Source organism: Miscanthus floridulus, chromosome 12 (genome assembly GCF_019320115.1).
Source record: "Miscanthus floridulus cultivar M001 chromosome 12, ASM1932011v1, whole genome shotgun sequence".
Taxonomy (NCBI): domain Eukaryota; kingdom Viridiplantae; phylum Streptophyta; class Magnoliopsida; order Poales; family Poaceae; genus Miscanthus; species Miscanthus floridulus.
Genome location: NC_089591.1, coordinates 64,778,650 through 64,794,437, shown reverse-complemented (window position 1 = coordinate 64,794,437; position 15,788 = coordinate 64,778,650). Strand labels below are relative to the sequence as shown.

Sequence of the window (15,788 nt, the reverse complement as noted above, 5' to 3'; positions counted from 1 at the left end):
TTGCTTCGTAACTTGGAGTGTGCTACCTATCTCATGATCACTTGATAAACTAGGTTAGCACTTAGGGTTTCATCAATTCACCAAAACCAAACTAGAGCTTTCAATCTCTTCCTTTTTGGCAATTGATGACAACCCTTATACAAAGATATGAATTAAAATTCAATTGAATCCATATTGCTTGTCCAAGCATATTTACCATGTGTAAAAGGATATGGACAAGTTTCATGAACTCCATATGGTAGCAATTGCTCCCCCTACATATGTGCTAAGAGTTTGGATTGTAGCTTGCACATATGATTAGATAGGAAATATAGGATTCAATGTCTACCCGCCATCCCTTTTTTTAGCGCTTAAGCCGCCAACCCGCCATCCCTTTTTTTTATGCTTAAGCCCTCTCACCTCATCTATTAGATCAGCATCCAGTGATCCTGATTGGTAGTTTCTAAGTTTGCATAGGTTAGTTGGTTTGCACATGATATGTTGCTATAGATAAAACATGCCTGACTTTCTCTCTGCATGCGCTAGAAAAGAGCGTAGGTGATGTATTTTTCTAGATGCATACGACCAATGAAAGGGACGCGTGCACTGTGCCTCCGGCTCCCACTTTGCTTGGCGCGGGCCCCATAGCGCATGCATGCATCTCCCGCTCGTCGGTGAAGAGACCGTGACGCCTAAGAGAGGGGGTGAGTTAGACAACTTAAAAATTCTAACTCTAAACTATGGTCTCTTTTTTTTAACCTTAGCAAAACCTATGCAAAAGATAAACTATCTAAATATGCAACTACGGTATTGCTAGTATGTTGCTATCTCTATCATAAAAGGAGTAATACAATCAATGTAAATGCGGAAGCTAAAAAGTAAGGTAGAGATGTGCAAACTCCCGTCGACAACTTTGGTATTTTTACCGAGGTATCGAGAAGCGCGCAAGCTTCCCCCTAGTCCTCGTTGGAGCCCCTCGCAAGGAATCCCTCGTAAGGGCCAAGTTCCCGGTCGGGTAACTCCATGGATAGCCTCGGGCCTTCCCGACGCTCAAGTGGGTCTCCGACGTGCCTTCCGGCAAGCCTCTCCCGGATGCTCCCCGCCGTCTTCACTATCAAGCTTCCGGCTAAAACGTCGCGAACCTTGTTCTCTCCGGTACACGGTGGCGGCCACTCCACAAACGCGGTCGATGTGATCTCGCAAGACTACAAGCCCCTCCGATGTACAACAATGGTGCGCGCAAGCACCGAGTGGTAAGAGGTATGCAAACCTCGCTAAACACTAGGCCTAAACCTAGAGCAAGCACATAAGTGGTGGTCTAATCAACCTAAGCACTTCGCAAAGCACCTATGTTAATCACCTAATGAATCACTAAGCACTATGCAAGTAGAGATCACTAAAATGGTGTATCAACACCATTGGTATGTTTCCTCAGCTCCACTCAACTCATTTGGCCGGTTGGGGGTTGTATTTATAAGCCCCACTGAGAAAGTAGCCGTTGGGGACGAAATCCCGCTTTTCTGCTACTGACCGGACGCGTTCGATCGTCCCGACCGTTGGAGCCACGATTAACTGATCGGACGCTGCCAGCGTCCGGCCACATGCCACCGGACGCGTCCGATCGCATTTTCGCTGCTCTAAAACCTCTCTGTTCTCGATCGGACTCTGCTGTCCTACGTCCGGTCGATCTGCCGTCAGCGTCCGGTCACGCCTGTTGCCGAGCCTCTTGATCGGAGTGTCTGGTCACTTTCCTCCAGCGTCCGGTCCAGCGTCCGGTCACTTCAGTGAGCTCGTTTCTTCGCGATCTTGCGTACGGCTTGGTTCCTATCTTCATGCTTGGACTTTGCTTGCTATCTTGGGTCTTCTCTTGTGCTTCTAAGGTCTTGCTTATGGTATTGATCATCAAATCATCACGTTGCCTTCGTCCAAGTCACACCTTGCACCATATTGAACTATAAAACAATCACTTGCAAATTCATTAGTCCAATTTGGTTGTGTTGGTCATCAAACACCAAAATCCAAAGTAAATGGGCCAAGGGTCTATTTTCCTTACAGCCGGCACGCTGCTGCTGTTGTCGCCGCACACTACTGCTACCATGCTTGCCGGCTGAGCTCCGCCTGCTGCTGCGGTACGCAGGTACCCATGCGCCTGTGCATGCATGTGGGGGCCGCTGCGCCTGCCGGGACCACTACGCCTGAGGGGACCACATCCATCTGCGCTCACTTCTCGCGCTGGTCATGCAATACTTGCAACATAAAGCATTTGCTGCAACATACGTTCGGAACAGATGAAACATTTATAAGCATACACTTGCAACATATGTGTATGACCATTACAACATATGCAACATCCAAATAAAACACTTAGCAACATACATTTGAAATAGATGAAACACTTAAAACATACATTTATAACATACGTGTATAGTCAATGCAACATATGCAACAAATAGATTAAACACTTGCAACATACGTTTTAAACAACTGAAACATACACTTGTAACATATGTGTATAGCCATTGCAACATATGCAACATTCAGATAAAACACTTGCAACATACGTGTATAGTCATTACAACATATGCAACAACAGATCTACTTTTGAAACATTTAGATGAAACATATCTAACATAAATCTAAAACACATGAAACATATGGTTGTAACTTATGCCCATCTACTTGCTGCCATCCAATAGAGGCTCATTGATGCAGAGCTCGACGGCGGCGCGGAGCTTGAGGTCGCCCACGATAGACAGGCAGATGGATCACAATCACGGTGGGAGGCGTGAGGCGTGGGTGTCGCGTGGCACGAGGCACGGGGACAGGCTGGTCGGTCCCATCCAAAAAAAAAAAAGGGACGGACGCCCTGAGTGTATTGTTATCGCAAACGCAAACGGAAGCACCAAATCTCTGCATCTCGTTTGCAGGAGGCAAGCAGCTGTCGCAGGTTTTGCTCTTCACGCCTGAAGACCACAGTGTTCCTGGCTTCCTGTGCTTCCATGGTTGCCAGCAGCACAGGGCTATGAACATCCCAAACTGCTTATTTGGCAGTCGGTTAGGACAGACAGTAGTGTGCAAAGCACTGACCTAGTAACTATTATTTTTCACAAAAAAACAAACTCTGTTTATATCCAGTTCTATCAAAGTGTGCCCGACTAGTAGAAATATAAACACGTGGGAAGGTTTTCATGAAAGTGTCTGCAATACAATACAATACAACAACTCGTGAACCGCGAAACGCAGCACTAGCAGCAACTTCTTCAACAGTTTATTGTGTTTTCTTGTGGTGATCACGCAGTTGCAGGCCCCTTTAGACCTTGTTTAGATGTGCATATATTTATCTCAATCCACGTAGGTTAAAGTGGATTAGAGTAAAATTAAACTAAATTTCATTCTATTCTACTCCAACACATGTGGATTGAAGTAGATAAATATACATCAAACAAGGCCTTAGTTTTTATTTAGTTGTTTTTTTCTACTGTATTTTGTCCTAGTGAATTTGATGACGTGGCTAATCTGTTTAGTAGACTGAGGTCTGCAGAACGCTAAGTCGCTTGTCCTTTTTCTTATATTCTGCCTACTTCTAATATAATTGCAAATCTCTTGATGTCCTTTTGAAAGAATAGTTTCAGTTTGAATCGTGCCTGCTTTGATCGAACATCATTTTTTTTATTTTTTCTTGTCCTTTCTTTTTCCTCACATGCAACTGCAAGTGCACGTAAATTCTTTCTCCGTTTCAAATTACAAGCCGTTTTATTTTTTTTTTAGGTACATAAAATTTGCTATGTGTCTACTATCTAGACATAGCAATCTAATCTAGGCAATATAATAATTTGGAGGTGAGAGTACATTTTTTTCTGCCTAATACACATCATCTTCACAAACTTGATAAAAAATGAGTATGGACGTTACAATTGTTGAATTTAATTTCCATCTTAAACTGTTGAAACGAGGTACCAAGCAGAGGTTCATGAGCCTAGTGCCGGAGAGAAGTTTTTTATATGAGAAATTTTAGGATGGTTGAAAAAAACATGAGCCATCCATTGAGTGAGATCAGACGATGAAAAAATAGAAGGTACCTAACTGGAGGTGCCTGGAGATGCCAAATAGGTAGGGATAGTACCAAAAATCATAGGACAAGATCTATTTTTCATTTTATATTTTATTTTTAAATAAGGGTGAATCAGTCATTTATGTGGAACTTGTTCATGCCGGCACGTAGGGCCAGCGTCTCCCGTCAGCCAGCGCACATGGCCTGGGTGCCCTAGAGTCACATGGAAGCCTGGGCGTCGTAGAATATGCTGAGCAGGTCCTCCACTATGGAGGGGTCGAGCATGCCAGCGACGCGGAGCTCCAGGTCGCGGCACGTCTTGGCAGAGGCCTCGGTGGTGGTGATGGTAGAGTGGAGCAAGCAGAAGCAGTAGAGGAACGTGCCCGGGATGAGTACGGCGGCGGCAAAAGCACATCCAGAACGGAGCCCGACCATGCCCGCGGAACTCGTTCTCGCAGAAGGGACAGTAGATGAGGATGAGGATGGGCTCGCGTTGCTCATGCGTCAGCTGCATCATCATCAGCACCGTCGTCTTCGGGCGCGGAGGCTGGGCCTGGGCGGTGGCGACCAGAGGTACGGCGTCATACGAGCTCCGCATCACCTCGCTGCGCATCCCACGCTTGCTACTCGCCTTCTTTGTGGGGCTCCTAGCTGTTGCCGCGTCGCCGCGTCATGCCGTGCGTTGTGTACCCGCTCGCCGCCCATGGCATCGTCGAGCCAGGGCTGCTCGCTTGCGTGCTCCTGAGACCTTCGTTACTCGTACGCGGCAGCGGCGGCGGCCCAAACACTTGATGCCCGAGGTCTTTGGTGCGGGATCGATGGAGAAGCGGGCGACGCAGAAGGGCGAGGGGGTTGCGTAAGTTTTAGAAGGGAACATCCTCAATTACTAAAATACCATCTATAATGTATTTTTTAATTAATAACTTAGAAAATAGAAAAAGACGGAAAAACCTGGAGGTACTTTCCCAACCATTATAAAAGATCTCTTTTTATATATTTACATTTCTAACTATTTACGTCTTTATTTGAATTACATGTGTCACATTTTTTGTTTGCTTATCTGGTAAGTGGCTAGAAGCTAAACTAATATTGCATTCAACAATTCAAGTTATACAATATATGAATAAAAAGAATAAAGCATTTTCAAGAATCATGAAACACCTCACTTGTACCGGTAAAACAATAAATTTCCATGAACAAAATAAATTAGATATAACATGAAAAAACATCTCCAGTTTGGAAAATAAATCCTTAGGACACTGGCACTGTGTCCAATATTACACTTTGAATCTTTGACCAGGACATCTTTGAGAATGTATTATTTTAAATAGACAAAATGTGTGGAATGAAGAAGTATGTCTTGTGACAAACCTGTAACATCAACACCATATTATCAATCTATATTATACTTTATTAGTTAGTGATGAAGAGACCTAAAATAGTTGGATTTGAACAAAACTAAATCGTTTTATATTTGTGGTCAGGAATATATTATTGGAACAATAAAAAAATAGTAAGCTAAAAATATTATGGGAAAATAAATAATTGTACTAGCAGAACAAAAAAATTATCACAAATGGAACAATTCAGAATATAACATGAAACAATAGAATTTTGCCTATTGGAACTAATTGAAATATGGCATATCTATACCGTCATCGAGCAATTGGTGACTGCCCTTTCTTGACCTTGTCTCGACAAGGTCTCCAGTGATTACGTGAAAATGCATCTAATCCTATCGTTGGTTTGGGTGAATTAGTGATAATAGAAATAAAGGTCTAACAAGATTTACAAAGTATTTCAATGATTATTATGGTGAAAGGTCCAAATTGAAAATGGTGATACCCTAATTTCATACACCATGAAAACTACGGCAAAAAGGCATAAATTTGGAAGCTTCATTTTTATAAATTCTTTTGAATTTATCTTTAGTATTTGGAAAGCGTACTGTAAATTATAAAGCCTTGTTTGGACACATGTGTATTCACTCCAATTCACATGTGTTAGAGTGGAATAGAATGGAACTTAGTTTAATTCTACTTTAATCCACTTCAACACATGTGGATTGAGATGAATACATATGCATCCAAACAAGGCCTAAAGGGGTATCGAAATCTGATCACTTGCAGGTGGCAGGCTTGAATATGATGAAGGGCAATTTTTACAAAAGCTGTTTCATTAGTCTAGTTTTTTTTGGAAGGGTTTTATTCTAGACAATAGCTAAATCAGAAATTCTGGAAAACCTTTTTTTTTGGCTAATCTCTTGGTGTTGTTCTAAGGTAGCATAGCACTGGATCGATCAACACATTTTTATTTTTTTCATCAACACTCCAACCTCATTGTTTACAGCAGTCAGCATGCATATGCCAGTGCCACCACCTGTGGTCATGTTCATCAAATTGAAACCAATTTGATGCTCATCGTTGACTGCCTGCATGGTCCCACAATGAATTTTGTTTGAACAATTCAAGCTCTTGCTGCTATTTGTATACTATATATTATATCTATCAAACAAACACCAGTAGCTGGGGGCTGGTTGCAACTTGCAAGATGAGACATTACCCTTACTGAAAGGCCTTGCTATGTTTGAGACATGACTATGTTACTAATAAAATCCATCGGCCTAGGTGTTTAGTAGCTTTAGGCTAGTTACAAGATGAGACATTGGCCCTCTTCGCTTGTCTTAAAAATGGCTTGTTCGGCTTCTTTTTTCAGCCGGAACAGTATTTTTCTCTCACAACAATTCAGCCGGAACAGTGTCTTTCAGCCAGTTTCAGCCAAGTTTCAGACCAGCGAACGGGGCCATTACTAAATCCATGTGCAACCCCTGTATAGATGTGGCTAATTGCGAGATGAGGAATCAATAAAATCCATTGGCCAACTACGGCTAACCGGAGAAAAAATAACTAAATTCCATAGTCAATCCTTACTTTGTTGGGATGTACTCCAATCCGCATGCAGGACGAAGCTGCAACATGCCATCAGGATCTGCTAACCCCGGGGAATTTTAGAAATCTCAATAGAAAATTACTGTATATAGTGCTAATAGTTCCTAATGACTCCGTCTATTTTCGTACAAGACTCCGATGGCCATCTAGTCTAGATTCACCCGTGTGGCCGTGTCCACACCGCTAGCTATCTACATCGACAATACGGCTAATTGGAGAAAAAATCACTCAGACTTCTTCGGCTTATCCCATATTCGACTTGTTCGGCTTATTTTTTTAGTTGAAATATTGTTTTTCTCTTACAACAATTCAACCAGAAGAGTGTTTTTCAGCCAGTTTCGGCCAAGATTCAGACCAGCGAACGGAGCCTAAAAATCCATAGTTCATCTTTAGGTCTTGTTTGGATGCGTATGTATTCATCTGAATCCATATGTGTTGAAGTGTATTGGAGTGGAATTAAACTAAGTTCCATTCCAATACACTCCAACATCTGTGGATTGAAGTTGATACACATGAACTTCAATTAGAACAGAATATAATAAAACTTAGTTTAATTCTACTCCAATCCACTTTAGCAAATATGGATTAAGACGAATACATGCCATCCAAACAAGCTTCCGTGATCCAGGTTGCGGCGTGCTTTTGTCCTGCCGGCTTCGGGGACGGCTGCGAGATACCCTAGTCCACCGCCGCCGAAGACACCTTCCGAGTAGGGATGAAAACAGATCGGATACGGACGGATATCACCGATATTACATTTGTTTTCATATTTCTGTCCGGATTCGGATTCGAATACGGATAGTGTCAACTATGTCGGATAGGATACGATTGGATATCGACATCATAAATATGCGATTTGAGTATTCGGATACGGATACGGTATCGGATGTTGGATATCCGGACTCGGATACGGACAGATCTCAACACCTCTAAACGGATTCGGTTTCGAATACGGTCGGAAAATATGCGTACCGTTTCCATCCTACTTCCGAGGCCGCATGCGCCGGTGCGTCGGTACTGTCTGTTATAGATCGAAGAGGGTGCAGCTGCAGTCCCGGCACTCCGCGCGTATATCCCTTTATTATTCAGATGTATATAAAATATGGTCTGACTTTTATTCTCAACAGCTCTTTTATCTTCTGTACTCCCCAACTCTAATCTTGACCGCACACAGAAAACGAACGGCATCTAAAATGCCTCCAGACTCCAAGTCTTTCTTATATATATAGGAAGTCTGGGTACAACAAACAGAATGCCAAAAAGAATCTAATCTAAATTAGTCGGCGCCTACAGTCTCGGCGGCTCCGGGCGTGCGGCAGGGCTCGGTGGCTTCGGGCGTGTTAGGCCGGCAGGGCTCGGATTCCGGTGCTGCGGTGCCGGTGCCTCCACTGCCGAACTAGGGTTCCGGCAGCCAGCGTGCTGTAGTGTTTGCGTCAGGCATTACCTAGCGCTGAGCAAGATGAGATTTATTCTTTTCTTCTTCGTATGCATTTGCTTCTTGTTCGTCTCAGCAGCGAGGGCGGAAGGTCCGTACCAGTTTTTGGATTGGGAGATCACTTATGGCAATATCAGTCCTCTTGGAATTTCACAACAGGTGTAACTTAGTTCCTATTTGAGTTAATCTATTTTCGAACTCTTTTGCATTCATATCGCATCTTTTATGCAATTTACAGATTGATTTTCTATGTTTGTAGGCAATTCTCATCAACGGGCAATTCCCCGGACCGAAGATTGAGTGTCAAACAAACGAGAACGTGATTATTAACGTCCACAACAATTTGTCTGATCCGTTCTTGCTCTCATGGTATGGTCTTTACGTTTTAGTTGCGCTAACTGATTTATTCCTTTGTTGATTTCAATTGACAATAACATTGCATGCTATTAGATGATGTATAGCAACAAACTCTTATATCTATCGGCTGTTATTTTTTTTAAACAATGGGCCAATTGCAAGCATGATGTTGTCAAAAAAGAAAGAAAGTGAATGGCTAAATCGTGGCTTTCGCTGAATGCATCGCATCATACATATGTGGTATTGGTTACTTAGGCACTTTAATGAATCTCTCTTCTGTCAACCCATATGAACTTAGAGCTTATCTTCTCCATATAAAATAGTCGGCAGCCATTAAGATAAAGTGTGGATGGATGCAGATTGATTCTTCTTGTAAAGCCATATGGGTATTCATGGATATAATATAGTGGGCAGACATTATTAAGGATAAAACGTGGATGGACACAAATTGTTGGAAACGGGTCTAGCTAGAGCGTAATGAATGCAGATATGTGTATGCAGAGTATTACTCTTTTATCAAGAGTTTTATTAATGCAGATATGTGCAGAGTGTTTTTCGATTCTTTTTTCAAGAGTTTTGCAAGTCAGTAAAATTTTAGAGGTATATCGTATCCATTTGATTCTTGGTTAATTTTAATGCTTTTACGAACGAAAATGTTAACTGATTTGATACGTGTTCATTAAATTGCAGAGTATTCCCCCAGACAGCACTTTTTTTAACTGATTAATATTGAAAAGTTAGTGACGAAAATATTTGATCCGTTTACTAGTGGGTTAAGTAGTAGATTTGTCCAACCCGAATCTTAACTAATTTCCTAGGCAAGTTTTATAAATTGTTATGAAATCGCAGGAGTGGTTTGCAGCAACGCAAGAATTCATGGCAGGATGGCGTTTCTGGCACCAACTGCCCAATCCCGCCCGGCCAGAACTTCACGTACCGCATGCAGGCCAAGGACCAAATCGGCAGCTTCTACTACTTCCCATCGCTGGCCTTCCATAAGGCCGCCGGTGGCTTCGGCGCCATCCGCATCTACAGCCGACCAGTGGTTCCCATCCCGTTCCCCCCGCCGGCCGACGAGTACACGGTGCTCATCGGTGACTGGTACGCCACCAATCATAAGGTACAGTACCAAATGATCGATGACTTAGGCTTTTCTGCAGAAATAACGCCTGAACTAGTTCATTCTCTGATGGTGATCAGTTTATTTCTTTAATACAGTCTCTGCAAGATATGCTGGACAGTGGAAAGGAATTGCCTCCCCCGGATGGCATCTTGATCAACGGCAAGGGTAGTCCGGACGGTGCAGCTTTCGCCGTTGAGCAAGGTGACATTTGACCTCTGTTAATTTGAGCTACTTCGTAAGCTTAATTTCTATTAGAAATCTATACTTTGTATCTATTATGAGGAATATTCTGGCATTGTTTATTTGTTTTTCGTGTTCCTCCTACGCAGGAAAGACATACAGGCTGCGCATCTCAAATGTTGGTCTGCAGAACACACTGAACTTCCGGATCCAAGAGCACAACATGACGCTCGTCGAGGTGGAGGGCACGCACACGGTGCAGAACGCCTACAGCTCCCTCGACGTCCACGTCGGCCAGTCGCTCTCGGCGCTCTTCACCGCGGACCGCCCCGCAAAGGACTACCACATCGTCGTCTCCACCCGCTTCACTAACGCCACCCTCCTCTCGACCGCCGTCGTCCGCTACGCCGGCTCGAGTGGCCCTGCTTCCAGGTCACTGCCCGCTGGGCCCAGCGACGTTGACTTCTCTCTCAACCAGGCTCGCTCCATCAGGTACACACGTGTCAACTCATCTTGACGGTTCAACTCGGCTAAGTGGGCGACGGCGATGACAAGTGGATTTGTATGTATCTGAATCTGAACCTGAAAACTCGATCGTTGCATTGCAGGACGAACCTGACGGCGAGCGGGCCGAGGCCGAACCCGCAGGGCTCGTACCACTACGGCTCCATCAACGTGACGCGCACCATCAGGTTGGCCAGCTCGGCCGGGCTGGTCGGCGGCAAGCAGCCGGTACGCGGTGAACGGCGTCTCGTTCGCGGAGGCCGACACGCCGCTCAAGCTGGCGGATTACTACAACATCAGCGGCGTGTTCCGGCTCGGTGGCATCCCCGACGCGCCGCCGGCCACCGGCGAGGAGGTTCGGAATGAGACGGCCGTCATGGACTCGGACCACCGCTCCTTCGTCGAGGTCGTGCTCGAGAACGGCGAGGACAGCGTCCAGAGCTGGCACCTCGACGGCTACAGCGTGTTCGTCGTCGGGTACTGCTACTGCATGCATGCTAGACTCCACACGTGACATGACATGCATTACGAACAGGATTAGCTTAATCAGGTCTGCTTCTGATCTGTGGTATTTTTCTCTGTGATTCTTCTGATTTATAGAATGGACGTGGGGACGTGGAGCGAGAAGAGCAGGGATGGCTACAACCTTGTGGATGCTGTCTCGCGCTGCACCGTGCAAGTGAGATGTTCTCTTACATTTCCAGGCATGATGAATGGCGGCATAGGCTGTGAGATGCCCCGGCTTACTCGTTTGCTCCGTACTTGCAGGTGTACCCAAGAGGGTGGTCGGCAGTTCTGATCGCGCTGGACAACGTGGGCATGTGGAACATGAGGTCGGAGGTGTGGCCGCGCAGGTACCTGGGCCAGCAGTTCTACCTCCGGGTGTACACGCCGTCGCACTCGTTCCGCGACGAGCTGCCCATCCCGGACAACGCGCTCCTCTGCGGCCGCGCCGCCGCCACCAACAGTAGCCGCCGCCTACCCCTGCCGCGGCGGTACTAGGAGCAGCAGCAGCCAGCAGCTGTGATCGTCTAGAGTCAAGGTGCGGTGCCACCAACTCAGGGATGATCTAATGTATGGCGTGTGCAAGCAGTGTGTTATGGTCGTCGAACAGTCCTGTCGAGTCTTTAGTGTTGGGGTTAAATGGATGCCCAACATATAGACATTTTATTTATATAATAAAGATTTTTATTTGGTAGTTGAATTATTCTTGGTCTTCGATCTCATTTGACATCTTAACAATTATGACCTGCTAAATTGGATCCCAACCAAACAATCCACCGACATACAAATCCGTACAAATCAGCCGTGTAATAGTATTTTTCTCTCATAATAAATCAGCCATACAAATCAGCAGAAGCCGATTTAATACCAGCCGAACAGGGCCAAGATTTTGTTGCAGGCGCTAATATTCGGAAATGATTCTTTCCGAGCGCGCACGCTCGCGTCGCTCGGCACGCACACCTACGTGGCCGTCCGATGCGCTGCGCTCGCGCTTCCACACCTGCGTGGCCGTATGATGCGGTGCATCCGCGCACCCATGCCTGCGCCCGTCGTCGTCGCCGGAGGCCGCGCCCGCGCCGCCGGAGCTGCTGCTTCTCCCTCGCCCGAGCCCACTCGCTGCTGTTTCTCCCTCGCCCGCGCCTACGCCTGCCCGCGCCTTCTCCAACTCCGGTGACAGCTAGGGTTCCGGCGAGCTCCGACGCCTCCTTTTCTCCAACTTCGGCGGGTATAGAATGGTCGGGCGGCCGGGGGGAGGCAGGTAGGCCAGGCGGTGGGGAAGGTTGACGGGCGGTTTAGGGTAGCTGGTGGCGGTAGTGGCGGCCGGGCCAGGTCAAGGCGGGGGCGCCATGGCCGGAGTTTGCCGGAGCTCGTCGGAGTTTGCCATGTCCGCATGCGGGAGGGGCGGGGGGAGGGGGAAGGGAAGAAGGTGGTCGCCGGCGGCGGTAGAGACCCTACCTCCGGCGGAGGGGCGGTGGGAGGTGATAGAGGCGGGGGCGAGGCGAGGACGGTGTTGCTATAAAATGTCTAGGCATATGAAAAAGATATCTGAATCACTATCCGACCCTCGTTAGTCAATCAAATGGTCAAAAAATATCTATATTGTTTGCACCCCTAACACCAATTCACTATAGGTTCCGACATGTGACAGGAAGGTCCTAGATCAGGAGTTCTGATTCTTATGCTAGAAGTTTTGATATACTAGAATGTCTAACTTAAGATGAGGACTTAACTATGCTACCCGTGCAGTCAATCAAGAGCAACGCACACTATGATCACCTGTCATCTTTCCACTAATTATCTAATCACCATGACTAGGATCACAACTATGCATCTAGGTATCGAAACTAGATGATAAGATAAACGAACATTATACAACGCACAACACATGTTAAGGTGATAATATCACGAGAAGGGTAATTCAATTACTAGTAACTAGATACATATAAATGCCATCAATGTGTTATAGCTTGAAGACGAAAACATGTTACAATTGCTCGATAATTGGTCAGTGAAGCAAGAAAGTATTAGTTGATAGTCCAAAGACTGAACCTTGCCACTTTGCTTACATGTTGGTCATATGCTTGTGCTAGTGTCCTTCTGCTATTGATGTCCCCTAAGATGAGCTACTAATGAACTTATGAACAGGCGTATAGACAATGAAAAGTGCAATTGGCCCATATAATTTGTTGCAGAAAAACTAAACTTAAACCATTGAAGAAAGGTGCTGAATCAAAACACAATCAGCCGAACAGGTTGAAGGAGGAGACTGGCAGACTGCAGTACTGAATTGAACCTGAAACGCAAAAAAAATGCAGCTGTTGTTGTTGATTCTGAAATAGAAATGGAATAGTCGCAGATTGCAGATCCAACTGCTCTCAAAACACAAAATAGTACTAAACAAGAATAAGAGAGGTAATTCACTAGAAAGAACAGAAAAGAGTGCTACTTGTCTTTGCTGTTACTGAAAACTGTTGTTTTAGAAACAATACAGTGAATTACCCGATAATAGAAGTATAGAAGAACACAAACATTCACAAAAAATGATGTGAATCAAGACGAAAGGAACTAAAATTTGACACAGAGGATCACATCATTATGGGAAAGCTATTCCAGTCATATCCATTCAGAAAGATTGAAAATTGCATGCGAATTTTAGAAATAAATAAAAAACTAAGAACAAGGGGGAATTTAGGGAAAAATCAAATCTGTGGTGCTCAAGTGATAGATTTGATAGGGGATCGCCCTAGCCTTGATCAAACATGTCCTACTATCAAAATCCCTCAAGAAATATGCCCCAAATTACAGCCCACGAGCACGAACAAAAAAAAATCCACAAAAATAGCTCTGAAAATCGTAGAAAAAAAAAACTTCAGATTTTAGGGGGAGATCAAGTGGAACTCGATATTGATTTTTGGATTAAGTCATGCCGTCTGATTACAAGCCACACTTGGCAGATCAAAGGGTAAAATGGCAAAAGGTTCAATCAAAGAGTCTTTCCTCTCTCTTTTTCTCTAGCCCTTGTCTTCTCTTACACTGCAAATAAAATAGGAGATACTCTAAAAGCTTAGCCTAACAAACAGCCACTCCCATAAATATAGGCACAATGCTATTTCCTAAGTTGTCCTTGCATTATGTACTCATCCCAAATACTCCTAGGGATAAAACAGTCCAAGTTTTTCTTCATCGATCCTATGTATCCGGTATCTTCTCGAGTTCGCTTTTCCTCGATGCAAGCTACAAGATGCAACCACGTGTCCTCCGCTCCCCGTTTTGAGGCCCAAATTAGTTAAACTCGTCGTCGATGGTTTTTAGGCCCAATCCACCAAAACGTCCATGTCTAGTTTTGAAGACCAAACCAGCAAACCCTTCTCTCAGGGTTTTAAGGTCCAAACCATCAAATGGTCCATCCATGGTTTTGAGGGCCAAACCAATAAACCATCGTGCATGCCTCGTTAGGCGTGACTCATCGATGTCAATGGGTGTCCGACCCCCATGTCCTCGGCCCACTGGTCCACCAAGTGCTTGTGATCCAACCCGTCCTTAACTCGGCCAATGTTGTCTTCATCACCATATACTCTTGCCCTTCTTGTGCCTAATGTGAGCCACACGCTGCCCGTTCTTTGGCCTTTGGCCCCTCGATCCAAGCATTCTCGTCCGTCCTTCATCGCTCTTGATTCATCGTGCATGGGCCCCACACTTTTTTTCGCGATCGTACCTTGTGGCACGTTTTTCATTAAGCATAAGTAGAGTATTACAAGTCACACAGGACTCGCAAGTAATCGAAGGATTACCAGCGTGGTCCAAAAGATACACACAAGCAGCAAGAGAAAACAGGTGGGGGAAGGACCCTCAGCCTCAAGACCCTAAAAGACTAAGCCGATGGTAGAATGACAACAACATAATGGTAGCCTATAGTGCAGTGAAACTGTGATGGTGGCGAGGCTGGCTTCCAACAACAGTGGCAGCAAAGCATCTGCCAGGGAAAGGACCAAGCGGCTCAGCGCCCAAGCATCCGCCAAGGAAGCCAAAGCGACGATAGCAGCAAAGCATCTGCTAGAGAGGAACCACGGTGGCCAAGCTTCTACCAGAAAGAGAGGTGTATCGGTAGCGGCAAAGCACCTACAAAGCTAAACAACCGTGTAGGATGACTAACAAACTGCAGCGGCAAAGCATCCGCTTAGTGATAACCAGGAACACCGGCAGCAAAGCATCCGCCAGAAAGGAGTAACATCGGCAACAAAGCATCCGTTGGAGAAGCGACAAAGGAAGCGACCAAGCATCCGCCGGAGAAATGACCACACTAAAGGACAAACATAGGCGTTGAAGGATATGAAGCACGCACAGGCACAACGAAAGAGTTCCACCGCTAACTGGATGACATGGCCGGAGCACCAGCGACATCACTTAGAAGATCCACACCAGGAGACAAAGAAGGTGCAATGATAGATGCCTCCAAGGAGGAAAAATGGTGCTCAAAGGGCGTTGCCATCGTCGGCTTGAGAGTAAGGCTTTTGCCTAGCACCCAACTACCAAGACGCAGGCCTCAAGCAGTGCGCGCTCGGGCAGCATACCCGACCTGCTCGAGGGGCGCAGCAGACAGCCAGGAGGCCGAGCACTACTCATAGCCATCATCCAGTTGAGGGCTAGGCACATGCTAGGGCCGACCATCCTGGATCGACCGCCGACCACTCGGTAGCTACATGGATG

The 15,788-nt window shown here is 45.6% G+C and overlaps 1 pseudogene; it reads left to right on the top strand.

Moving 5' to 3' along the window:
- The first annotated feature begins 8,259 nt into the window (after window positions 1-8,259).
- LOC136497671 (L-ascorbate oxidase homolog) lies at window positions 8,260-11,784 on the top strand (annotated as a pseudogene).
- The last annotated feature ends 4,004 nt before the right edge of the window (window positions 11,785-15,788 follow it).